At 38.9% G+C, this 27123-nt stretch overlaps 1 protein-coding gene across 2 annotated transcripts in view; it reads left to right on the top strand.

The window, feature by feature from the left end:
* LOC134696175 (ubiquitin carboxyl-terminal hydrolase 46-like) overlaps positions 1-27123 on the top strand; it is a 47829-nt gene that overhangs the window by 10680 nt on the left and 10026 nt on the right. The gene's annotated exons all lie outside the window — the stretch shown is intronic.

Here is a 27123-nt window from a genome sequence, read left to right on the forward strand (position 1 = left end):
GGATGGGTTAAGGAGAACGCAGATGGAATGTGGATTCCTCATTGAACACAATTAGCAGCAATTGCTGCATCTTGTCAGGAGTTATACAAATGTTGCTGCAAAAAACTTGTTCTGGTAGATGTTAGTGTTACAAAGCTGGCTTGACCTGTACAACTTTGTGTTCATGTAGTTGTTAAAACTAAACAGAATACATCGGAAAATATCGTAGAATATTACACTGATCAATCCTCCACATGTCTAACATAATTATCGATAGACCAAACGGAAATTTTTATCATATATCTATACCACTATTATTTCACTTGAGTGTACGAACTTTTTCGACCAAAACCGGAAGTGGTGCTTTTTTTTACAATTGTTGTGTGTTTGACATATTTTCATATCATTTTTTGTATTTCAAATAGTTTTCATGACATATATAGCGTTTACAATGGTTAGGACAGTTTTTCAATGTCAAAGATTGAGCAAAATGATGTCAATTTTGAATTCAAGATGGCCGCCGTGAAAAAAATCGAAAACATGTTGGCTACCCCTCTAATATGATAAAGTACTACCTAATGAACGTCTATGTCATATCCCTTGCTTGTATCACAGTTTGCATGATTTTGTCAAATTTCGGTACTAAGCAGCCCCACTAAATGTATCCTGTATGACTTCTTAAATAGGCAAACTTAAGTTTTGCCTTAAAAAAAGACAGACATGAAAGAACATGGTAGAAAATGTGTTTTATTTTCTATGAATGAGCTTAAAAGATTAGTAAATTTTCTATGAATTATTATGTTCATACATCTACTCTTTGGTACTTTAGTCTACACCTTACTAAAATGCCTAAAAGCTTTCTGATTTTGCAGGTTAGTTATGTAGTTGAAAATAAATAATAGTGTCTGTTATTAAAAATTATATGTCATGAGAAACATTAATTACTATTGTTAAAACAGTTTTTATACACCCGTCAAAATTTTGACGGGACATATTATGGTATACAAATGTTTTGTGTCCGTCTGTCTGTCCGGTGTTAACAGGTCGCACCGTAACTTGAGAACAACTTATTAAAATTTCATGAAACTTAATATAATATAGTTGTTTCTTATGATGGTCAAATGATCTGTATACTTTTTGGTGATGATTCAAAATTTCATTTTTGGGTTGTTGAGTATTTTGTAAAAAAAGGTCGATTTATGATTATTGCTTAAAACTTTACACATGTCTATGTTATATCCAAATTTCATGAAACTTAATATAATATAGTTGTTTCTTATGATGGTCAAATGATCTGTATACTTTTTGGTGAAAATAAGATTTAAACTTTTTAAGTTAAGGCACTTTGTAACTAAAACAGGGGTGCGTTTTTTTCACATGTCGCACCATATCTCAAAAATGATTGTTGATGATGTATGTGAAGTTAGCAGCCGGTTCATTATTCGATATTCGATATTCAATATCCAACCAGCTGCTAGCAGTCGGTTGGATATTCAAAATTTTGTTGAAAATCTTAAAAAAAATAATACTTGATAACATTAAAAACATGATTTTCATAGTTAAGATGACTGATAAGAAACGTAGGAAATCGTAAAATGACCTCTTCAAGCTGTTGTAAGTTCTCGTTGTCCTCCAATATAAACCCTTTTCTATGTTACATATATGTCTTTATATAAATAGATTGTTGTCAATAAAACAACTTCAGAGATTTACTTTTATACATGATATTTCTGTAAACAAAAAGAAAAACCACTACATATGTAACTCTAGAAAACATTATGAAATATAAATAGAAATATTTATGGAATGCCCAAAAAAGAAATATATAGTGAAAACCTACCTGGGACCGCTAAAATGAGTGTGAGACCCCCTTGGTCTTTCAATGTCCGTAAAATTTAATTAAATCATAGACTCTGTATATGTAAAGGTTGTATTAGAAATATTTCCCAGAATATTGTCATATTCGATATCTATGGAGGGCTTATATTGTCACTTTTCACTTAAAAATTATCAAAATTTTAGGACAAAGGGCACAGGGCAATGGTGATAGCTCCCTGGTCTTTCAATCTGTCTAATATTAAGCAGACATTTAGTCAATAGGTAGATACAAACGTGACTAAAAGGAATTTGGGTACACTTCCTGTCTTTCATGTTTACGGAGCGCCCAAAGTGCCAGTTGGATATTCAAAATATACAGTGAAAACCTATCTGAGACCGCTTAAATGAGTGTGAGACCCCCCTGGTCTTTTAATGTCCGTAAAATTTAATTAAATCATAGACTCTGTATATGTAAAGGTTGTATTAGAAGGATTTCCCAGAATATTGTCATATTCGATATCTATGGAGGGCTTATATTGTCACTTTTCACTTAAAAAATTTCAAAATTTTAGGACAAAGGGCACAGGGCAATGGTGGTAGCTCCCTGATTTTTCAATCTGTCTAATATTAAGCAGACATTTAGTCAATAGGTAGATACAAACGTGACTAAGAGGAATTTGGGTACACTTCATTTCTTTCATGTTTACGGAGCGCCCAAAGTGCCAGTTTGATATTCAAAATATACAGTGAAAACCTATCTGTGACCGCTTAAATGAGTGTGAGATCCCCCCTGGTCTTTCAATGTCCGTAAAATTTGATTAAATCATAGACTCTGTATATTTTAAGGTTGTATTAGAAGGATTTCCCAGAATATTGTCATATTCGATATCTATGGAGGGCTTATATTGTCACTTTTCACTTAAAAATTATCAAAATTTTAGGACAAAGGGCAGAGGGCAATGGTGATAGCATCCTGGTCTTTCAATCTGTCTAATATTAAACAGACATTTAGTCAATAGGTAGATACAAACGTGACTAAAAGGAATTTGGGTACACTGCCTGTCTTTCATGTTTACGGAGCGACCAAAGTGCCAGTTGGATATTCAAAATATACAGTGAAAACCTATCTGTGACCGCTTAAATGAGTGTGAGACCCCCCGGGTCTTTCAATGTCCGTAAAATTCAATTAAATCATAGACTCTGTATATGTAAAGGTTGTATTAGAAGGATTGCCCAGAATATTGTCATATTCGATATCTATGGAGGGCTTATATAGTCACTTTTCACTTAAAAATTATCAAAATTTTAGGACAAAGGGCACAGGGCAATGGTGATAGCTCCCTGGTCTTTCAATTTGTCTAATATTAAGCAGACATTTAGTCAATAGCTAGGTACAAACGTGACTTAAAGGAATTTGGGTACACTTTCTTTCTTTCATGTTTACGGAGCGCCCAAAGTGCCAGTTTGATATTCAAAATATACAGTGAAAACCTACATGTGACCGCTTAAATGAGTGTTAGATCCCCCCAGGTCTTTCAATGTCCGTAAAATTTAATTAAATTATAGACTCTGTATATGTAAAGGTTGTATTAGAAGGATTTCCCAGAATATTGTCATATTCGATATCTATGGAGGGCTTATATTGTCACTTTTCACTTAAAAATTATCAAAATTTGAGGACAAAGGGCAGAGGGCAATGGTGATAGCATCCTGGTCTTTCAATCTGTCTTATTTTAAACAGACATTTAGTCAATAGGTAGATACAAACGTGACTAAAAGGAATTTGGGTACACTGCCTGTCTTTCATGTTTACGGAGCGACCAAAGTGCCAGTTGGATATTCAAAATATACAGTGAAAACCTACCTAAGACCGCTTAAATGAGTGTGAGACCCACCTGGTCTTTCAATGTCCGTAAAATTCAATTAAATCATAGACTCTGTATATTTAAAGGTTGTATCAGAAGGATTGCCCAGAATATTGTCATATTCGATATCTATGGAGGGCTTATATAGTCACTTTTCACTTAAAAATTATCAAAATTTTAGGACAAAGGGCACAGGGCAATGGTGGTAGCTCCCTGATTTTTCAATCTGTCTAATATTAAGCAGAAATTTAGTCAATATGTAGATACAAACGTGACTAAAAGGAATTTGGGTACACTTCCTGTCTTTTATGTTTACGGAGCGCCATAAGTGCCAGTTGGATATTCAAAATATACAGTGAAAACCTACCTGAGACCGCTTAAATGAGTGTGAGACCCACCTGGTCTTTCAATGTCCGTAAAATTCAATTAAATCATAGACTCTGTATATGTAAAGGTTGTATTAGAAGGATTTCCCAGAATATTGTCATATTCGATATCTATGGAGGGCTTATATTGTCACTTTTCACTTAAAAATTATCAAAATTTGAGGACAAAGGGCAGAGGGCAATGGTGATAGCATCCTGGTCTTTCAATCTGTCTAATATTAAACAGACATTTAGTCAATAGGTAGATACAAACGTGACTAAAAGGAATTTGGGTACACTGCCTGTCTTTCATGTTTACGGAGCGACCAAAGTGCCAGTTGGATATTCAAAATATACAGTGAAAACCTACCTGAGACCGCTTAAATGAGTGTGAGACCCACCTGGTCTTTCAATGTCCGTAAAATTCAATTAAATCATAGACTCTGTATATGTAAAGGTTGTATTAGAAGGATTGCCCAGAATATTGTCATATTCGATATCTATGGAGGCCTTATATTGTCACTTTTCACTTAAAAATTATCAAAATTTTAGGACAAAGGGCACAGGGCAATGGTGATAGCTCCCTGATCTTTCAATCTGTCTAATATTAAGCAGACATTTAGTCAATAGGTAGGTACAAACGTGACTTAAAGGAATTTGGGTACACTTCCTTTCTTTCATGTTTACGGAGCGCCCAAAGTGCCAGTTTGATATTCAAAATATACAGTGAAAACCTACATGTGACCGCTTAAATGAGTGTTAGATCCCCCCAGGTCTTTCAATGTCCGTAAAATTTAATTAAATTATAGACTCTGTATATGTAAAGGTTGTATTAGAAGGATTTCCCAGAATATTGTCATATTCGATATCTATGGAGGGCTTATATTGTCACTTTTCACTTAAAAATTATCAAAATTTGAGGACAAAGGGCAGAGGGCAATGGTGATAGCATCCTGGTCTTTCAATCTGTCTTATTTTAAACAGACATTTAGTCAATAGGTAGATACAAACGTGACTAAAAGGAATTTGGGTACACTGCCTGTCTTTCATGTTTACGGAGCGACCAAAGTGCCAGTTGGATATTCAAAATATACAGTGAAAACCTACCTAAGACCGCTTAAATGAGTGTGAGACCCACCTGGTCTTTCAATGTCCGTAAAATTCAATTAAATCATAGACTCTGTATATTTAAAGGTTGTATCAGAAGGATTGCCCAGAATATTGTCATATTCGATATCTATGGAGGGCTTATATAGTCACTTTTCACTTAAAAATTATCAAAATTTTAGGACAAAGGGCACAGGGCAATGGTGGTAGCTCCCTGATTTTTCAATCTGTCTAATATTAAGCAGAAATTTAGTCAATATGTAGATACAAACGTGACTAAAAGGAATTTGGGTACACTTCCTGTCTTTTATGTTTACGGAGCGCCATAAGTGCCAGTTGGATATTCAAAATATACAGTGAAAACCTACCTGAGACCGCTTAAATGAGTGTGAGACCCACCTGGTCTTTCAATGTCCGTAAAATTCAATTAAATCATAGACTCTGTATATGTAAAGGTTGTATTAGAAGGATTTCCCAGAATATTGTCATATTCGATATCTATGGAGGGCTTATATTGTCACTTTTCACTTAAAAATTATCAAAATTTGAGGACAAAGGGCAGAGGGCAATGGTGATAGCATCCTGGTCTTTCAATCTGTCTAATATTAAACAGACATTTAGTCAATAGGTAGATACAAACGTGACTAAAAGGAATTTGGGTACACTGCCTGTCTTTCATGTTTACGGAGCGACCAAAGTGCCAGTTGGATATTCAAAATATACAGTGAAAACCTACCTGAGACCGCTTAAATGAGTGTGAGACCCACCTGGTCTTTCAATGTCCGTAAAATTCAATTAAATCATAGACTCTGTATATGTAAAGGTTGTATTAGAAGGATTGCCCAGAATATTGTCATATTCGATATCTATGGAGGGCTTATATTGTCACTTTTCACTTAAAAATTATCAAAATTTTAGGACAAAGGGCACAGGGCAATGGTGATAGCTCCCTGATCTTTCAATCTGTCTAATATTAAGCAGACATTTAGTCAATAGGTAGGTACAAACGTGACTTAAAGGAATTTGGGTACACTTCCTTTCTTTCATGTTTACGGAGCGCCCAAAGTGCCAGTTTGATATTCAAAATATACAGTGAAAACCTACATGTGACCGCTTAAATGAGTGTAAGATCCCCCCTGGTCTTTCAATGTCCGTAAAATTCAATTAAATCATAGACTCTGTATATGTAAAGGTTGTATTAGAAGGATTGCCCAGAATATTGTCATATTCGATATCTATGGAGGGCTTATATAGTCACTTTTCACTTAAAAATTATCAAAATTTTAGGACAAAGGGCACAGGGCAATGGTGGTAGCTCCCTGATTTTTCAATCTGTCTAATATTAAGCAGAAATTTAGTCAATAGGTAGATACAAACGTGACTAAAAGGAATTTGGGTACACTTCCTGTCTTTTATGTTTACGGAGCGCCATAAGTGCCAGTTGGATATTCAAAATATACAGTGAAAACCTACCTGAGACCGCTTAAATGAGTGTGAGACCCCCTGGTCTTTCAATGTCCGTAAAATTTTATTCAATCATATACTCTGTATATGTAAAGGTTGTATTTGAAGGATTTCCCAGAATATTGTCATATTCGATATCTATGGAGGGCTTATATTGTCACTTTTCACTTAAAAATTATCAAAATTTTAGGACAAAGGGCACAGGGCAATGGTGATAGCTCCCTGATCTTTCAATCTGTCTAATATTAAGCAGACATTTAGTCAATAGGTAGGTACAAACGTGACTTAAAGGAATTTGGGTACACTTCCTTTCTTTCATGTTTACGGAGCGCCCAAAGTGCCAGTTTGATATTCAAAATATACAGTGAAAACCTACATGTGACCGCTTAAATGAGTGTAAGATCCCCCATGGTCTTTCAATGTCCGTAAAATTTAATTAAATCATAGACTCTGTATATGTAAAGGTTGTATAAGAAGGATTTCCCAGAATATTGTCATATTCGATATCTATGGAGGCCTTATATTGTCACTTTTCACTTAAAAAATATCAAAATTTTAGGACAAAGGGCACAGGGCAATGGTGATAGCCCCCTGATCTTTCAATCTGCCTAATATTAAGCAAAGATTTAGTTAATAGGTAGACAAACATTATAACCTTATGTTGGAAGGGGCAACTTTCCCCACTTGAGGTTGTGAGATCGAGATTAAGCAAGCAGGTGACCACAGTCTTGGCAAAGAGAGAGACCCAATTGAGCTCTGCAAATTATGAGCTATTGGATGAAAAAACCAAGCGTACCGGGTATGATTACCACGAATTTTATAGTTTTTTTTATATGGACGATAGGATAAAAAGATCAAAAACCGGGTCTAAAAACCATTGAATTGGGGATAGTGGTTCTGGGTGACCTAAATTGATTTTAATTTGGATTGTTAGGATAAAGACATGGATCCAACAGCTAAAATTAGCTCGAATTAGTTGTTGAAAACGTCAAAGCCCTGAGAGGTATTATCAAAATGAAGCACCTCCGATAGTACTCCCAGATAAGGAAAGATCAGTTGATTAAGTTGATCGGAACGAAGACCAACAAATTGAACGTTGTCCCAACCCTATATGAGGAAGGATATTATCACCCAGGTCAAACAGCATGGGTTGCGAGGGGTTAAAAGTATGTCGAAAGATCGACTACTGTAGATATTACCGGAAAAGATCAGAGAAGATAGGAAAGCCATTGGGGATTAAATTGAGGTACATCCACTGAAGAAAGTCTTTAAAGATGTATTTACTAACTGAAAGATGACCCCAATTATTGACATGGTGCAGACCTTCCTTGAGGTCTCTTGAATCTCAAGGATGGAAATTATAGACGATTGGGCATTGAAAGGATAGAAAGTCAATATGATGCTGCACTGTGAAGATTAACCAAACAGGTAAGATGGATGATGAGAACGTGGGATTCTTATAATAGGGAAACTCGATTTTCACTTCTACCACGTGCACGGACTTGCTTAAACACTTGAGGAGATGGATGAAAAGATCGGAGAAATAACAGTGGACCTCTGAAAAAAGCGGCTGGACATCGAAGGCAATTGTTACATTTCAAGTCAATTTTAACAAAAACCGACCTATGGGCCGGCGTGGATCAAAGCCAAGAAGGCTGTAATCAATGTGAAAAATAACGACGAGAAGTGTTTCAATACTTTTGACCTTGCACCATAACGAGGTAGACAGACAGACAGGGTTACACAGAGTTCAATCTGGTTAGCCTTAAGGATATTAATAAATTTGAGAAAGCCAATTCCATCCTGGCGGTTAATGTATTTAGAAAGATGAGAGTGAATTATACCCGCTGCGCATTTCAAACGTTGGTGAACTCAACTTACTGCTGATCGAAGGCTACAGGTGCTTGACCCACTTTTATAGCAAGGAAGTTCTGGACACCAACAAAGAGTGTTGCGTCATCCACAAGACAGTCAAGATCGAGCTGCCCAAAAAAGGGACATACCAGATGACCTTTGTCAACAACACCCACTCGATGAGAGTCCCTTTGGTGGTGTAAGCGGACTTTGAGTGCTTTGATTTACAGATAAGGGTGACACCAAAAAATATAAGGTAGAAATACACAGTTAGAAGTTTAGTTTCGCATTATGGTCATGGTGAATTTTTTAAATATGAATGTTTTGTACAATAAAATAGATAATTAAAGAATAATATAGCCTTCTTAATGGGATTATATGAACATTTAGATTGTTTTTAGCATGTTTTATATGGCATTTATCTGTTTGACAGTCCGTATTTCCCTATCCGTAACACCCATAGGTCCATAAATTATTGTATTGTTTATCAACAAAGATTTATTGATCGATCTTCCCAATTCAATTTTATGGAAAAACGAGCAGAAATGCATGTGTTTGCTTAACGTCCAGTGGCAAATATTTCATGCATATTCAGGACGAGAACAAGTTCACAATAAATACAATAGGTAGGTTGATGCAATAGAGGCCATCTGGCATGATGGTCGGGGAAATTCGGACTGCCACTGGAAAATGAGTGTATTGGATAGGGACAGAAATTTTGCCTTGCAAAAGGCAACCTACGGACTTCTAAAAGAGTTGTTGCAAGGGTTCTTAACGTGCAAAGAGTGTGGCACTCTCTTTAAACGAGGCATCGGATATAACGTCCCCCGTCTGACCGGACGTGACTTCGAAATTGATACATCCCGCACAGCCAAACGGACGCCCCAATTCGGCAAGCGTTTTACTGTCGGTCGGGAGAAGACCAAGTTACCATATTTCTATACCCTAGTCACCCTTGGGGTGTATATAAACAAGAAGATGGGATTTGATTACCAATGAGACAATTATCCACAAAAGACCAAAATGACACGAACATTAGCAACTATAGGTCAATGTACGGCATTCAACAAAGTCCATTCCGCATAGTCAGCTATAAAAAGCCCCGATAAGACAATGTAAAACTATTCAAACGAGAAAACTAACGCATAAACAAACGACAACCACTGAATTACAGGCTCCTGACTTGGGACAGGCACATACATAAATAATGTGGCGGGGTTACACATGTTAGCGGGATCCCAACCCTCCCCTAACCTGGGACAGTGGTATAACAGTACAACATAAGAACGAACTATCATCATCATTGAAAGTGGCTTAACTCATCAGATGGACAAGTGGACGTGGGCGGGTAATGTCTATGGTTTCAGGAAAGGTACCCTGTTCAGACAACGCCTAGGGGCGTTCAAACAAACGCTTAGGGGAGTTAACGACAACGCTATAAATAATGACGTTTATAAAGATTACAGACCCTAAACAGTGTGAGGCGCTCGCAAGGGAGTTGCAAGAGATCAAGCGGAAGATTCGAGCCAGTAACATGCAGCATCGCCTCCCGAAGATTGTACTCATCCGGGACCTTTCCAATGTATTAAGCCTGTGGTTGAGGCTCAGCAAGAGGCAGCTTCACCGATCACCAAAACGATCTAATACCTTCCTGCAGCAGTGACAGCCCTCCCTCCTCCACCGTTTGACTACCCATTTCCCATTGCAGCACCTACAGACACCATCCTCGGACCTTGAGCACAGCAGTGTTTGCAGCTCAGTAACAATCCTTCCGCATACCACACCTTTAGATCGCGAACTGAAAACGATGGTATCTTCATCGGAAGCTAACCAGTTACTTCTGACGGCGATAATTTTTTTGTGAAAGGTGTGAGGTACAAAGTAACCCTTGACCTCTGGGAACTCATGGTGAAAAAGAAACCAGAATCGTTCGAGCCCGACGTTTTTAAGAACTTGTTGACTATGCAGAGATCCCGAGCAGTTCCGGTGCCATGTGCCATGTATCAAGGTAATTAACCCTCTCGAGAACCCGAAGGCGATAAAGAGTTACAAGTGGACGAATATTGTGTCGCACATCTAAAGCAAGATAAGCATTGTAGCGGACTTCAAACCGTATATCTACGCTCCGACTTTGACCAGCTCCCCTATCGCTGCAACGCTGCCTAATGTGCTGGAAACAATGGCGTGCGCAACGAGACTGTGGCGATCCTCGATGCCACGACGAAAGGTGAACACATCAGCATCAAAGAATATAAGCAACCCCATCGTAATATTCTGTAAATAAATGTTAAGAATTAAGAAAGGTTTTGCTTTGACACTATCGCCGTTATCGCTGGTCGCATGTTCATCACCTCTACTGCCAAGACCTTGGAAAGTAAGGCTATGATCGCTGCCACCTATGCAGCCATGATAGGATTTGAAAAGGTGGTAACCAAAGTCGTCGACCATGACGTTGACAAAGTGAACCGCCCTCGAAAACCCAGCGTCCAACGCAGCAAGCCCAATCAACAGCTCAGTGTTAAACGCAGTAAGCCCCACAACCAAACCCAGTTAAACAATCTCATCTCTGGTCGAGGAATCGCTACCATTCACGACTTCCTCCAAAGCTATAGATAAATACATAATGTCTGACATCCTTACAATCACAGAAGGGTTGACCTTCGATGAAAGTCTTCAAAAATATTAATACCAGGTTCACGCATTCGAACCTTAACCCGGCGCCCAACTTACCTACTCTGGAGCGGAGATCCGAATCAACATTGCAGGACCTGTTCCTCCACTCAACCGAGCGTTATCACTGGGTAGAAGGGCGACTTCAAACGCACGACGGTACTGCATATGCAGACGTTAATCTCATTCTCAATGGTATCATGTATCTCTTCAAAACTATCTGTTATCGACTTTTCGGTCAGCAGATTGAACACATTAACGACCCCGGCATCGCCACTTCTATGCTGGGAATGTTAACCTACCCCGACGACTTCTCTAACTCGTAGGGTCTCAACCAACTGCATAAGGATTTTTCCACCAATGCCGAGGCTGAGAACATTAGATTTGCAGCCTGCCATGGATACATTATCACCAAGCCCACTAACAAAGGATCGTACTCGTTTGTCATCCCCCTGAAACGTATTTTGGGATGATTACAACAAAATAGTGTACGGGTTCAGGCACAAACTATCAGTAGTTCGCAATTCAGATGCAAATACCATTCTTAGGGCAGCCGCCGTCAATAACGTGGCAAACATAATCCTAATCTCTTGGTTCCTCCCTCACGTCACTCTTGCAGACGAAAACAAGATGCAACTGTACAAAACCATCCAGAATAAATCCAAGATCCACTGTGGATTTCGCATGAGACAGTGCGATTTCATAGCCATTCCCCAAGCCTCACAGTTTAACTGCCGCCTAGCTGCCAATAGTGGTCACGAAAAGCCTAGATATATCATCGTTGCCTTCCAAATTAAACCGAAAGAGATAATGATAAAACCCACAATACTACCGTGTTCAATCACTGTCAATTGCAAAATATCCATGTCACCCTCAAAGCTGAACGCTACTCAGCCGTCCACTTGAATGCCGTTTTTTAACAAAACAAGGTCGCCAGAGTGTTCAAGGAGGCTGTAGACTTCAGAAAGAAATTCGAAAATATTGATACCCTCCTCAGTAACGGAGGTGTCAATCCCTCTGATTTCATTTACCTATAGCCGCAGTTCGTCATCGATGTAAGTCATCAGTCCGAGTGGACATCCAGATTCGAGCGGAATTCAAGCGTAATGTTCCCTCCAACACCGAAGCATTTGCACTTGCAATCTCCGTAGGAGTCCTCCAGTTCGAATCGGACGGAACGCCGTGTTTTAATAAATAAGTAGACACCATACTGTTGCAGAAAATCATCGACAACACAGACCCAAAAAGATGGGTTTCATCCTTGTCTCTGGAAACGATAGTCGCATTCTTACCCGGTGGTTCACCCCCTCCCCCAACTACAATTTATGGAATAGAACACTATATTGGGATTTAAGCGACAGCTCAACACATTTGATCGGTCAACAAACGGTTACAAAGAGGGTTAATGCATTGTTAGCATCAACAAAGCATCAACAGCATCCTAGTAAACAGTGGCATCACCAATGGAAGCTACGTAAACGGCACCGAACATTCCACTATCTACAGCTTTTCCCTCGCAATCGATCCCGGGGTAAATATAATTCAAACACAACAAAACCATGGCGTCCTTACCCGTGACCTTGACAGCCATCATTCGCATGCAGACATACCTCACCGAGAAAGACGGCGATCATATCAATCTCCGCAGTGAACATCTCATCATCCGCTTTCATCTTCGTGAGGTATGAATGATCAAAATACGGTTTGAACTTGATAAAAGGTCAAGCTAATAAATCACAGAGAGCAGCCCTGTCACCATTCGTTTATCCCACACAAACCTGCAAGGTAAACACGCGACAGATTGAAAAGATCACCAAGCTCCTACAAAAAGGTTCTAGTGGTATGTCTCTGATAATGAGCACTACCCAATTGAAGAAAACATTCAAAAAGAAAGTGGATTCCTTTCCATGTTAGCGGGAAGGGCAATGCGAGCCCTTCCTATGTTGGCGAACACAATTCTGCCAGAATGAGGTGTTGGAGCCCTAAGTTTCCTGTGTGAAATAGCCGCCAACAATGCATCTGGACCTGAATTTTACATCAAAAGGGGTGGTTGTGTGAGCTGTGTGAAGGTGCGTGGTAAAGGTCTGTTTATCTTTCCCCGCCAAGCTAACTTCAACCTATGGTGACAGTTTGTACCTGAAACAAGGTCCTCGATTCTACTAGGCTTCTGGTCTAATCTGATCTGGAGCAAACAGTCCGTTCAAGAACATTTCTCTTTTAATACAATCTATATATATAATCTTCCATTAATTTGTAGGATCCTTTACTATAGATAATTTAGCTGATCTGTAACAATTACATCTTCATGCCTTATAGATCATGTACTGTCGTACGCCGCTAGATTAAAACTGACGTGGAAAGGTAACACATGCCCACCGAAAGCTCTTTTTTTGAGAGCCCAGCCACATAGGTAGAACCCATGCTACTGTGATATCGTGACACCAAATCGCCTGCACTGCAGCCGTCCCGCTAGACCACACGACCACCTGGGCTCTCTTATATATATATATATATATAGACAATCTCTATATATATATATATATAGATTATATGGTTTGAATGAATTTAATGGACATTGAAAGACCAGCGGATCTCAACCCCATTTAAGCGGTCTCGGGTAGGTTTTCGCTATATATTTTGAATATCCAACTGGCACTTTGGGCGCTCCGTAAACATAGAAGACAGGAAGTGTACCCAAATTCCTTTTAGTCACGTTTGTATCTACCTATTGACTAAATGTCTGTCAAATATTAGAAAGATTGAGAGATCAGGGGGCTCTCACCATTACCCTGTGCCCTTTGTCCTAAGATTTTGACATTTTTCGACTGAAAAGTGACAATCTTAGCCCTCCGTAGATATAGAAAATGACGTTATTCTGGTAAATCCATCTAATACAACCTTTATATATACAGAGTCAATGATTTGGTTGAATTTTATGGACATTGAACGACCCGGGGGGTCTCAACCTCATTCAAGCGGTCTCGGGTAGGTTTTCGCTATATATTTTGAATATCCAACTGGCACTTTGGGCGCTCCGTAAACATAGAAGACAGGAAGTGTACCCAAATTCCTTTTAGTCACGTTTGTATCTACCTATTGACTAAATGTCTGTCAAATATTAGAAAGATTGAGAGATCAGGGGGCTCTCACCATTACCCTGTGCCCTTTGTCCTAAGATTTTGACATTTTTCGACTGAAAAGTGACAATCTTAGCCCTCCGTAGATATAGAAGATGACGTTATTCTGGTAAATCCATCTAATACAACCTTTATATATACAGAGTCAATGATTTGGTTGAATTTTATGGACATTGAACGACCCGGGGGGTCTCAACCTCATTCAAGCGGTCTCGGGTAGGTTTTCGCTATATATTTTGAATATCCAACTGGCACTTTGGGCGCTCCGTAAACATAGAAGACAGGAAGTGTACCCAAATTCCTTTTAGTCACGTTTGTATCTACCTATTGACTAAATGTCTGTCAAATATTAGAAAGATTGAGAGATCAGGGGGCTCTCACCATTACCCTGTGCCCTTTGTCCTAAGATTTTGACATTTTTCGACTGAAAAGTGACAATCTTAGCCCTCCGTAGATATAGAAGATGACGTTATTCTGGTAAATCCATCTAATACAACCTTTATATATACAGAGTCAATGATTTGGTTGAATTTTATGGACATTGAATGACCCGGGGGGTCTCAACCTCATTTAAGCGGTCTCGGGTAGGTTTTCGCTATATATTTTGAATATCCAACTGGCACTTTGGGCGCTCCGTAAACATAGAAGACAGGAAGTGTACCCAAATTCCTTTTAGTCACGTTTGTATCTACCTATTGACTAAATGTCTGTCAAATATTAGAAAGATTGAGAGATCAGGGGGCTCTCACCATTACCCTGTGCCCTTTGTCCTAAGATTTTGACATTTTTCGACTGAAAAGTGACAATCTTAGCCCTCCGTAGATATAGAAGATGACGTTATTCTGGTAAATCCATCTAATACAACCTTTATATATACAGAGTCAATGATTTGGTTGAATTTTATGGACATTGAATGACCCGGGGGGTCTCAACCTCATTTAAGCGGTCTCGGGTAGGTTTTCGCTATATATTTTGAATATCCAACTGGCACTTTGGGCGCTCCGTAAACATAGAAGACAGGAAGTGTACCCAAATTCCTTTTAGTCACGTTTGTATCTACCTATTGACTAAATGTCTGTCAAATATTAGAAAGATTGAGAGGTCAGGGGGCTCTCACCATTACCCTGTGCCCTTTGTCCTAAGATTTTGACATTTTTCGACTGAAAAGTGACAATCTTAGCCCTCCGTAGATATAGAAGATGACGTTATTCTGGTAAATCCATCTAATACAACCTTTATATATACAGAGTCAATGATTTGGTTGAATTTTATGGACATTGAACGACCTGGGGGGTCTCAACCTCATTTAAGCGGTCTCGGGTAGGTTTTCGCTATATATTTTGAATATCCAACTGGCACTTTGGGCGCTCCGTAAACATAGAAGACAGGAAGTGTACCCAAATTCCTTTTAGTCACGTTTGTATCTACCTATTGACTAAATGTCTGTCAAATATTAGAAAGATTGAGAGATCAGGGGGCTCTCACCATTACCCTGTGCCCTTTGTCCTAAGATTTTGACATTTTTCGACTGAAAAGTGACAATCTTAGCCCTCCGTAGATATAGAAGATGACGTTATTCTGGTAAATCCATCTAATACAACCTTTATATATACAGAGTCAATGATTTGGTTGAATTTTATGGACATTGAACGACCCGGGGGGTCTCAACCTCATTTAAGCGGTCTCGGGTAGGTTTTCGCTATATATTTTGAATATCCAACTGGCACTTTGGGCGCTCCGTAAACATAGAAGACAGGAAGTGTACCCAAATTCCTTTTAGTCACGTTTGTATCTACATATTGACTAAATGTCTGTCAAATATTAGAAAGATTGAGAGATCAGGGGGCTCTCACCATTACCCTGTGCCCTTTGTCCTAAGATTTTGACATTTTTCGACTGAAAAGTGACAATCTTAGCCCTCCGTAGATATAGAAGATGACGTTATTCTGGTAAATCCATCTAATACAACCTTTATATATACAGAGTCAATGATTTGGTTGAATTTTATGGACATTGAACGACCCGGGGGGTCTCAACCTCATTTAAGCGGTCTCGGGTAGGTTTTCGCTATATATTTTGAATATCCAACTGGCACTTTGGGCGCTCCGTAAACATAGAAGACAGGAAGTGTACCCAAATTCCTTTTAGTCACGTTTGTATCTACCTATTGACTAAATGTCTGTCAAATATTAGAAAGATTGAGAGATCAGGGGGCTCTCACCATTACCCTGTGCCCTTTGTCCTAAGATTTTGACATTTTTCGACTGAAAAGTGACAATCTTAGCCCTCCGTAGATATAGAAGATGACGTTATTCTGGTAAATCCATCTAATACAACCTTTATATATACAGAGTCAATGATTTGGTTGAATTTTATGGACATTGAACGACCCGGGGGGTCTCAACCTCATTTAAGCGGTCTCGGGTAGGTTTTCGCTATATATTTTGAATATCCAACTGGCACTTTGGGCGCTCCGTAAACATAGAAGACAGGAAGTGTACCCAAATTCCTTTTAGTCACGTTTGTATCTACATATTGACTAAATGTCTGTCAAATATTAGAAAGATTGAGAGATCAGGGGGCTCTCACCATCACCCTGTGCCCTTTGTCCTAAGATTTTGACATTTTTCGACTGAAAAGTGACAATCTTAGCCCTCCGTAGATATAGAAGATGACGTTATTCTGGTAAATCCATCTAATACAACCTTTATATATACAGAGTCAATGATTTGGTTGAATTTTATGGACATTGAACGACCCGGGGGGTCTCAACCTCATTTAAGCGGTCTCGGGTAGGTTTTCGCTATATATTTTGAATATCCAACTGGCACTTTGGGCGCTCCGTAAACATAGAAGACAGGAAGTGTACCCAAATTCCTTTTAGTCACGTTTGTATCTACCTATTGACTAAATGTCTGTCAAATATTAGAAAGATTGAGAGATCAGGGGGCTCTCACCATTACCCTGTGCCCTTTGTCCTAAGATTTTGACATTTTTCGACTGAAAAGTGACAATCTTAGCCCTCCGTAGATATAGAAGATGACGTTATTCTGGTAAATCCATCTAATACAACCTTTATATATACAGAGTCAATGATTTGGTTGAATTTTATGGACATTGAACGACCCGGGGGGTCTCAACCTCATTTAAGCGGTCTCGGGTAGGTTTTCGCTATATATTTTGAATATCCAACTGGCACTTTGGGCGCTCCGTAAACATAGAAGACAGGAAGTGTACCCAAATTCCTTTTAGTCACGTTTGTATCTACATATTGACTAAATGTCTGTCAAATATTAGAAAGATTGAGAGATCAGGGGGCTCTCACCATCACCCTGTGCCCTTTGTCCTAAGATTTTGACATTTTTCGACTGAAAAGTGACAATCTTAGCCCTCCGTAGATATAGAAGATGACGTTATTCTGGTAAATCCATCTAATACAACCTTTATATATACAGAGTCAATGATTTGGTTGAATTTTATGGACATTGAACGACCCGGGGGGTCTCAACCTCATTTAAGCGGTCTCGGGTAGGTTTTCGCTATATATTTTGAATATCCAACTGGCACTTTGGGCGCTCCGTAAACATAGAAGACAGGAAGTGTACCCAAATTCCTTTTAGTCACGTTTGTATCTACCTATTGACTAAATGTCTGTCAAATATTAGAAAGATTGAGAGGTCAGGGGGCTCTCACCATTACCCTGTGCCCTTTGTCCTAAGATTTTGACATTTTTCGACTGAAAAGTGACAATCTTAGCCCTCCGTAGATATAGAAGATGACGTTATTCTGGTAAATCCATCTAATACAACCTTTATATATACAGAGTCAATGATTTGGTTGAATTTTATGGACATTGAACGACCCGGGGGGTCTCAACCTCATTTAAGCAGTCTCGGGTAGGTTTTCGCTATATATTTTGAATATCCAACTGGCACTTTGGGCGCTCCGTAAACATAGAAGACAGGAAGTGTACCCAAATTCCTTTTAGTCACGTTTGTATCTACCTATTGACTAAATGTCTGTCAAATATTAGAAAGATTGAGAGATCAGGGGGCTCTCACCATTACCCTGTGCCCTTTGTCCTAAGATTTTGACATTTTTCGACTGAAAAGTGACAATCTTAGCCCTCCGTAGATATAGAAGATGACGTTATTCTGGTAAATCCATCTAATACAACCTTTATATATACAGAGTCAATGATTTGGTTGAATTTTATGGACATTGAACGACCCGGGGGGTCTCAACCTCATTTAAGCGGTCTCGGGTAGGTTTTCGCTATATATTTTGAATATCCAACTGGCACTTTGGGCGCTCCGTAAACATAGAAGACAGGAAGTGTACCCAAATTCCTTTTAGTCACGTTTGTATCTACCTATTGACTAAATGTCTGTCAAATATTAGAAAGATTGAGAGATCAGGGGGCTCTCACCATTACCCTGTGCCCTTTGTCCTAAGATTTTGACATTTTTCGACTGAAAAGTGACAATCTTAGCCCTCCGTAGATATAGAAGATGACGTTATTCTGGTAAATCCATCTAATACAACCTTTATATATACAGAGTCAATGATTTGGTTGAATTTTATGGACATTGAACGACCCGGGAGGTCTCAACCTCATTTAAGCGGTCTCGGGTAGGTTTTCGCTATATATTTTGAATATCCAACTGGCACTTTGGGCGCTCCGTAAACATAGAAGACAGGAAGTGTACCCAAATTCCTTTTAGACATGTTTGTATCTACCTATTGACTAAATGTCTGTCAAATATTAGAAAGATTGAGAGGTCAGGGGGCTCTCACCATTACCCTGTGCCCTTTGTCCTAAGATTTTGACATTTTTCGACTGAAAAGTGACAATCTTAGCCCTCCGTAGATATAGAAGATGACGTTATTCTGGTAAATCCATCTAATACAACCTTTATATATACAGAGTCAATGATTTGGTTGAATTTTATGGACATTGAACGACCCGGGGGGTCTCAACCTCATTTAAGCGGTCTCGGGTAGGTTTTCGCTATATATTTTGAATATCCAACTGGCACTTTGGGCGCTCCGTAAACATAGAAGACAGGAAGTGTACCCAAATTCCTTTTAGTCACGTTTGTATCTACCTATTGACTAAATGTCTGTCAAATATTAGAAAGATTGAGAGATCAGGGGGCTCTCACCATTACCCTGTGCCCTTTGTCCTAAGATTTTGACATTTTTCGACTGAAAAGTGACAATCTTAGCCCTCCGTAGATATAGAAGATGACGTTATTCTGGTAAATCCATCTAATACAACCTTTATATATACAGAGTCAATGATTTGGTTGAATTTTATGGACATTGAACGACCCGGGGGGTCTCAACCTCATTTAAGCGGTCTCGGGTAGGTTTTCGCTATATATTTTGAATATCCAACTGGCACTTTGGGCGCTCCGTAAACATAGAAGACAGGAAGTGTACCCGTATTCCTTTTAGTCACGTTTGTATCTACCTATTGACTAAATGTCTGTCAAATATTAGAAAGATTGAGAGGTCAGGGGGCTCTCACCATTACCCTGTGCCCTTTGTCCTAAGATTTTGACATTTTTCGACTGAAAAGTGACAATCTTAGCCCTCCGTAGATATAGAAGATGACGTTATTCTGGTAAATCCATCTAATACAACCTTTATATATACAGAGTCAATGATTTGGTTGAATTTTATGGACATTGAACGACCCGGGGGGTCTCAACCTCATTTAAGCGGTCTCGGGTAGGTTTTCGCTATATATTTTGAATATCCAACTGGCACTTTGGGCGCTCCGTAAACATAGAAGACAGGAAGTGTACCCAAATTCCTTTTAGTCACGTTTGTATCTACCTATTGACTAAATGTCTGTCAAATATTAGAAAGATTGAGAGGTCAGGGGGCTCTCACCATTACCCTGTGCCCTTTGTCCTAAGATTTTGACATTTTTCGACTGAAAAGTGACAATCTTAGCCCTCCGTAGATATAGAAGATGACGTTATTCTGGTAAATCCATCTAATACAACCTTTATATATACAGAGTCAATGATTTGGTTGAACTTTATGGACATTGAACGACCCGGGGGGTCTCAACCTCATTTAAGCGGTCTCGGGTAGGTTTTCGCTATATATTTTGAATATCCAACTGGCACTTTGGGCGCTCCGTAAACATAGAAGACAGGAAGTGTATCCAAATTCCTTTTAGTCACGTTTGTATCTACCTATTGACTAAATGTCTGTCAAATATTAGAAAGATTGAGAGATCAGGGGGCTCTCACCATTACCCTGTGCCCTTTGTCCTAAGATTTTGACATTTTTCGACTGAAAAGTGACAATCTTAGCCCTCCGTAGATATAGAAGATGACGTTATTCTGGTAAATCCATCTAATACAACCTTTATATATACAGAGTCAATGATTTGGTTGAATTTTATGGACATTGAACGACCCGGGGGGTCTCAACCTCATTTAAGCGGTCTCGGGTAGGTTTTCGCTATATATTTTGAATATCCAACTGGCACTTTGGGCGCTCCGTAAACATAGAAGACAGGAAGTGTACCCAAATTCCTTTTAGTCACGTTTGTATCTACCTATTGACTAAATGTCTGTCAAATATTAGAAAGATTGAGAGATCAGGGGGCTCTCACCATTACCCTGTGCCCTTTGTCCTAAGATTTTGACATTTTTCGACTGAAAAGTGACAATCTTAGCCCTCCGTAGATATAGAAGATGACGTTATTCTGGTAAATCCATCTAATACAACCTTTATATATACAGAGTCAATGATTTGGTTGAATTTTATGGACATTGAACGACCCGGGGGGTCTCAACCTCATTTAAGCGGTCTCGGGTAGGTTTTCGCTATATATTTTGAATATCCAACTGGCACTTTGGGCGCTCCGTAAACATAGAAGACAGGAAGTGTACCCAAATTCCTTTTAGTCACGTTTGTATCTACATATTGACTAAATGTCTGTCAAATATTAGAAAGATTGAGAGATCAGGGGGCTCTCACCATCACCCTGTGCCCTTTGTCCTAAGATTTTGACATTTTTCGACTGAAAAGTGACAATCTTAGCCCTCCGTAGATATAGAAGATGACGTTATTCTGGTAAATCCATCTAATACAACCTTTATATATACAGAGTCAATGATTTGGTTGAATTTTATGGACATTGAACGACCCGGGGGGTCTCAACCTCATTTAAGCGGTCTCGGGTAGGTTTTCGCTATATATTTTGAATATCCAACTGGCACTTTGGGCGCTCCGTAAACATAGAAGACAGGAAGTGTACCCAAATTCCTTTTAGTCACGTTTGTATCTACCTATTGACTAAATGTCTGTCAAATATTAGAAAGATTGAGAGGTCAGGGGGCTCTCACCATTACCCTGTGCCCTTTGTCCTAAGATTTTGACATTTTTCGACTGAAAAGTGACAATCTTAGCCCTCCGTAGATATAGAAGATGACGTTATTCTGGTAAATCCATCTAATACAACCTTTATATATACAGAGTCAATGATTTGGTTGAATTTTATGGACATTGAACGACCCGGGGGGTCTCAACCTCATTTAAGCAGTCTCGGGTAGGTTTTCGCTATATATTTTGAATATCCAACTGGCACTTTGGGCGCTCCGTAAACATAGAAGACAGGAAGTGTACCCAAATTCCTTTTAGTCACGTTTGTATCTACCTATTGACTAAATGTCTGTCAAATATTAGAAAGATTGAGAGATCAGGGGGCTCTCACCATTACCCTGTCCCCTTTGTCCTAAGATTTTGACATTTTTTGACTGAAAAGTGACAATCTTAGCCCTCCGTAGATATAGAAGATGACGTTATGCTGGTAAATCCATCTAATTCAACCTTTATATATACAAAGTCAATGATTTGGTTGAATTTTATGGACATTGAACGACCCGGGGGTCTCAACCTCATTTAAGCGGTCTCGGGTAGGTTTTCGCTATATATTTTGAATATCCAACTGGCACTTTGGGCGCTCCGTAAACATAGAAGACAGGAAGTGTATCCAAATTCCTTTTAGTCACGTTTGTATCTACCTATTGACTAAATGTCTGTCAAATATTAGAAAGATTGAGAGATCAGGGGGCTCTCACCATTACCCTGTGCCCTTTGTCCTAAGATTTTGACATTTTTCGACTGAAAAGTGACAATCTTAGCCCTCCGTAGATATAGAAGATGACGTTATTCTGGTAAATCCATCTAATACAACCTTTATATATACAGAGTCAATGATTTGGTTGAATTTTATGGACATTGAACGACCCGGGGGGTCTCAACCTCATTTAAGCGGTCTCGGGTAGGTTTTCGCTATATATTTTGAATATCCAACTGGCACTTTGGGCGCTCCGTAAACATAGAAGACAGGAAGTGTACCCAAATTCCTTTTAGTCACGTTTGTATCTACCTATTGACTAAATGTCTGTCAAATATTAGAAAGATTGAGAGATCAGGGGGCTCTCACCATTACCCTGTGCCCTTTGTCCTAAGATTTTGACATTTTTCGACTGAAAAGTGACAATCTTAGCCCTCCGTAGATATAGAAGATGACGTTATTCTGGTAAATCCATCTAATACAACCTTTATATATACAGAGTCAATGATTTGGTTGAATTTTATGGACATTGAACGACCCGGGGGGTCTCAACCTCATTTAAGCGGTCTCGGGTAGGTTTTCGCTATATATTTTGAATATCCAACTGGCACTTTGGGCGCTCCGTAAACATAGAAGACAGGAAGTGTACCCAAATTCCTTTTAGTCACGTTTGTATCTACCTATTGACTAAATGTCTGTCAAATATTAGAAAGATTGAGAGATCAGGGGGCTCTCACCATTACCCTGTGCCCTTTGTCCTAAGATTTTGACATTTTTCGACTGAAAAGTGACAATCTTAGCCCTCCGTAGATATAGAAGATGACGTTATTCTGGTAAATCCATCTAATACAACCTTTATATATACAGAGTCAATGATTTGGTTGAATTTTATGGACATTGAACGACCCGGGGGGTCTCAACCTCATTTAAGCGGTCTCGGGTAGGTTTTCGCTATATATTTTGAATATCCAACTGGCACTTTGGGCGCTCCGTAAACATAGAAGACAGGAAGTGTACCCAAATTCCTTTTAGTCACGTTTGTATCTACATATTGACTAAATGTCTGTCAAATATTAGAAAGATTGAGAGATCAGGGGGCTCTCACCATCACCCTGTGCCCTTTGTCCTAAGATTTTGACATTTTTCGACTGAAAAGTGACAATCTTAGCCCTCCGTAGATATAGAAGATGACGTTATTCTGGTAAATCCATCTAATACAACCTTTATATATACAGAGTCAATGATTTGGTTGAATTTTATGGACATTGAACGACCCGGGGGGTCTCAACCTCATTTAAGCGGTCTCGGGTAGGTTTTCGCTATATATTTTGAATATCCAACTGGCACTTTGGGCGCTCCGTAAACATAGAAGACAGGAAGTGTACCCAAATTCCTTTTAGTCACGTTTGTATCTACCTATTGACTAAATGTCTGTCAAATATTAGAAAGATTGAGAGGTCAGGGGGCTCTCACCATTACCCTGTGCCCTTTGTCCTAAGATTTTGACATTTTTCGACTGAAAAGTGACAATCTTAGCCCTCCGTAGATATAGAAGATGACGTTATTCTGGTAAATCCATCTAATACAACCTTTATATATACAGAGTCAATGATTTGGTTGAATTTTATGGACATTGAACGACCCGGGGGGTCTCAACCTCATTTAAGCAGTCTCGGGTAGGTTTTCGCTATATATTTTGAATATCCAACTGGCACTTTGGGCGCTCCGTAAACATAGAAGACAGGAAGTGTACCCAAATTCCTTTTAGTCACGTTTGTATCTACCTATTGACTAAATGTCTGTCAAATATTAGAAAGATTGAGAGATCAGGGGGCTCTCACCATTACCCTGTCCCCTTTGTCCTAAGATTTTGACATTTTTTGACTGAAAAGTGACAATCTTAGCCCTCCGTAGATATAGAAGATGACGTTATGCTGGTAAATCCATCTAATTCAACCTTTATATATACAAAGTCAATGATTTGGTTGAATTTTATGGACATTGAACGACCCGGGGGTCTCAACCTCATTTAAGCGGTCTCGGGTAGGTTTTCGCTATATATTTTGAATATCCAACTGGCACTTTGGGCGCTCCGTAAACATAGAAGACAGGAAGTGTATCCAAATTCCTTTTAGTCACGTTTGTATCTACCTATTGACTAAATGTCTGTCAAATATTAGAAAGATTGAGAGATCAGGGGGCTCTCACCATTACCCTGTGCCCTTTGTCCTAAGATTTTGACATTTTTCGACTGAAAAGTGACAATCTTAGCCCTCCGTAGATATAGAAGATGACGTTATTCTGGTAAATCCATCTAATACAACCTTTATATATACAGAGTCAATGATTTGGTTGAATTTTATGGACATTGAACGACCCGGGGGGTCTCAACCTCATTTAAGCGGTCTCGGGTAGGTTTTCGCTATATATTTTGAATATCCAACTGGCACTTTGGGCGCTCCGTAAACATAGAAGACAGGAAGTGTACCCAAATTCCTTTTAGTCACGTTTGTATCTACCTATTGACTAAATGTCTGTCAAATATTAGAAAGATTGAGAGATCAGGGGGCTCTCACCATTACCCTGTGCCCTTTGTCCTAAGATTTTGACATTTTTCGACTGAAAAGTGACAATCTTAGCCCTCCGTAGATATAGAAGATGACGTTATTCTGGTAAATCCATCTAATACAACCTTTATATATACAGAGTCAATGATTTGGTTGAATTTTATGGACATTGAACGACCCGGGGGGTCTCAACCTCATTTAAGCGGTCTCGGGTAGGTTTTCGCTATATATTTTGAATATCCAACTGGCACTTTGGGCGCTCCGTAAACATAGAAGACAGGAAGTGTACCCAAATTCCTTTTAGTCACGTTTGTATCTACATATTGACTAAATGTCTGTCAAATATTAGAAAGATTGAGAGATCAGGGGGCTCTCACCATCACCCTGTGCCCTTTGTCCTAAGATTTTGACATTTTTCGACTGAAAAGTGACAATCTTAGCCCTCCGTAGATATAGAAGATGACGTTATTCTGGTAAATCCATCTAATACAACCTTTATATATACAGAGTCAATGATTTGGTTGAATTTTATGGACATTGAACGACCCGGGGGGTCTCAACCTCATTTAAGCGGTCTCGGGTAGGTTTTCGCTATATATTTTGAATATCCAACTGGCACTTTGGGCGCTCCGTAAACATAGAAGACAGGAAGTGTACCCAAATTCCTTTTAGTCACGTTTGTATCTACCTATTGACTAAATGTCTGTCAAATATTAGAAAGATTGAGAGGTCAGGGGGCTCTCACCATTACCCTGTGCCCTTTGTCCTAAGATTTTGACATTTTTCGACTGAAAAGTGACAATCTTAGCCCTCCGTAGATATAGAAGATGACGTTATTCTGGTAAATCCATCTAATACAACCTTTATATATACAGAGTCAATGATTTGGTTGAATTTTATGGACATTGAACGACCTGAAGGTCTCAACCTCATTTAAGAAGTCTCGGGTAGGTTTTCGCTATATATTTTGAATATCCAACTGGCACTTTGGGCGCTCCGTAAACATAGAAGACAGGAAGTGTACCCAAATTCCTTTTAGTCACGTTTGTATCTACCTATTGACTAAATGTCTGTCAAATATTAGAAAGATTGAGAGATCAGGGGGCTCTCACCATTACCCTGTCCCCTTTGTCCTAAGATTTTGACATTTTTTGACTGAAAAGTGACAATCTTAGCCCTCCGTAGATATAGAAGATGACGTTATTCTGGTAAATCCATCTAATTCAACCTTTATATATACAAAGTCAATGATTTGGTTGAATTTTATGGACATTGAACGACCCGGGGGGTCTCAACCTCATTTAAGCGGTCTCGGGTAGGTTTTCGCTATATATTTTGAATATCCAACTGGCACTTTGGGCGCTCCGTAAACATAGAAGACAGGAAGTGTACCCAAATTCCTTTTAGTCACGTTTGTATCTACCTATTGACTAAATGTCTGTCAAATATTAGAAAGATTGAGAGGTCAGGGGGCTCTCACCATTACCCTGTGCCCTTTGTCCTAAGATTTTGACATTTTTCGACTGAAAAGTGACAATCTTAGCCCTCCGTAGATATAGAAGATGACGTTATTCTGGTAAATCCATCTAATACAACCTTTATATATACAGAGTCAATGATTTGGTTGAATTTTATGGACATTGAACGACCCGGGGGGTCTCAACCTCATTTAAGCGGTCTCGGGTAGGTTTTCGCTATATATTTTGAATATCCAACTGGCACTTTGGGCGCTCCGTAAACATAGAAGACAGGAAGTGTATCCAAATTCCTTTTAGTCACGTTTGTATCTACCTATTGACTAAATGTCTGTCAAATATTAGAAAGATTGAGAGATCAGGGGGCTCTCACCATTACCCTGTGCCCTTTGTCCTAAGATTTTGACATTTTTCGAATGATTTGTTTTGTTTTTTTGGCTTTCCATATATATTTCTATTTATAGTTATAAATATTTCTAGAGTTATGTTTTTTTTCTTTTTGTCTTAAGAAATATTATACACAAAAGTACATCTTTGAAGTCGTTTATTGACAAAACTCTATATTGCATAAAGACAAATATGCAACATGGAAAAGGGTTTATATTCGAGGACAACGAGAAATTACGACGAGAAATTACGACAGCTTGAAAAGGTCATTTAACGATTTCCCACGTATCTTATCAGTCTTTTTTATAAATATGAAAATCATGCTTTT

This window comes from Mytilus trossulus, chromosome 14, assembly GCF_036588685.1.
Source record: "Mytilus trossulus isolate FHL-02 chromosome 14, PNRI_Mtr1.1.1.hap1, whole genome shotgun sequence".
Lineage (NCBI taxonomy): Eukaryota > Metazoa > Mollusca > Bivalvia > Mytilida > Mytilidae > Mytilus > Mytilus trossulus.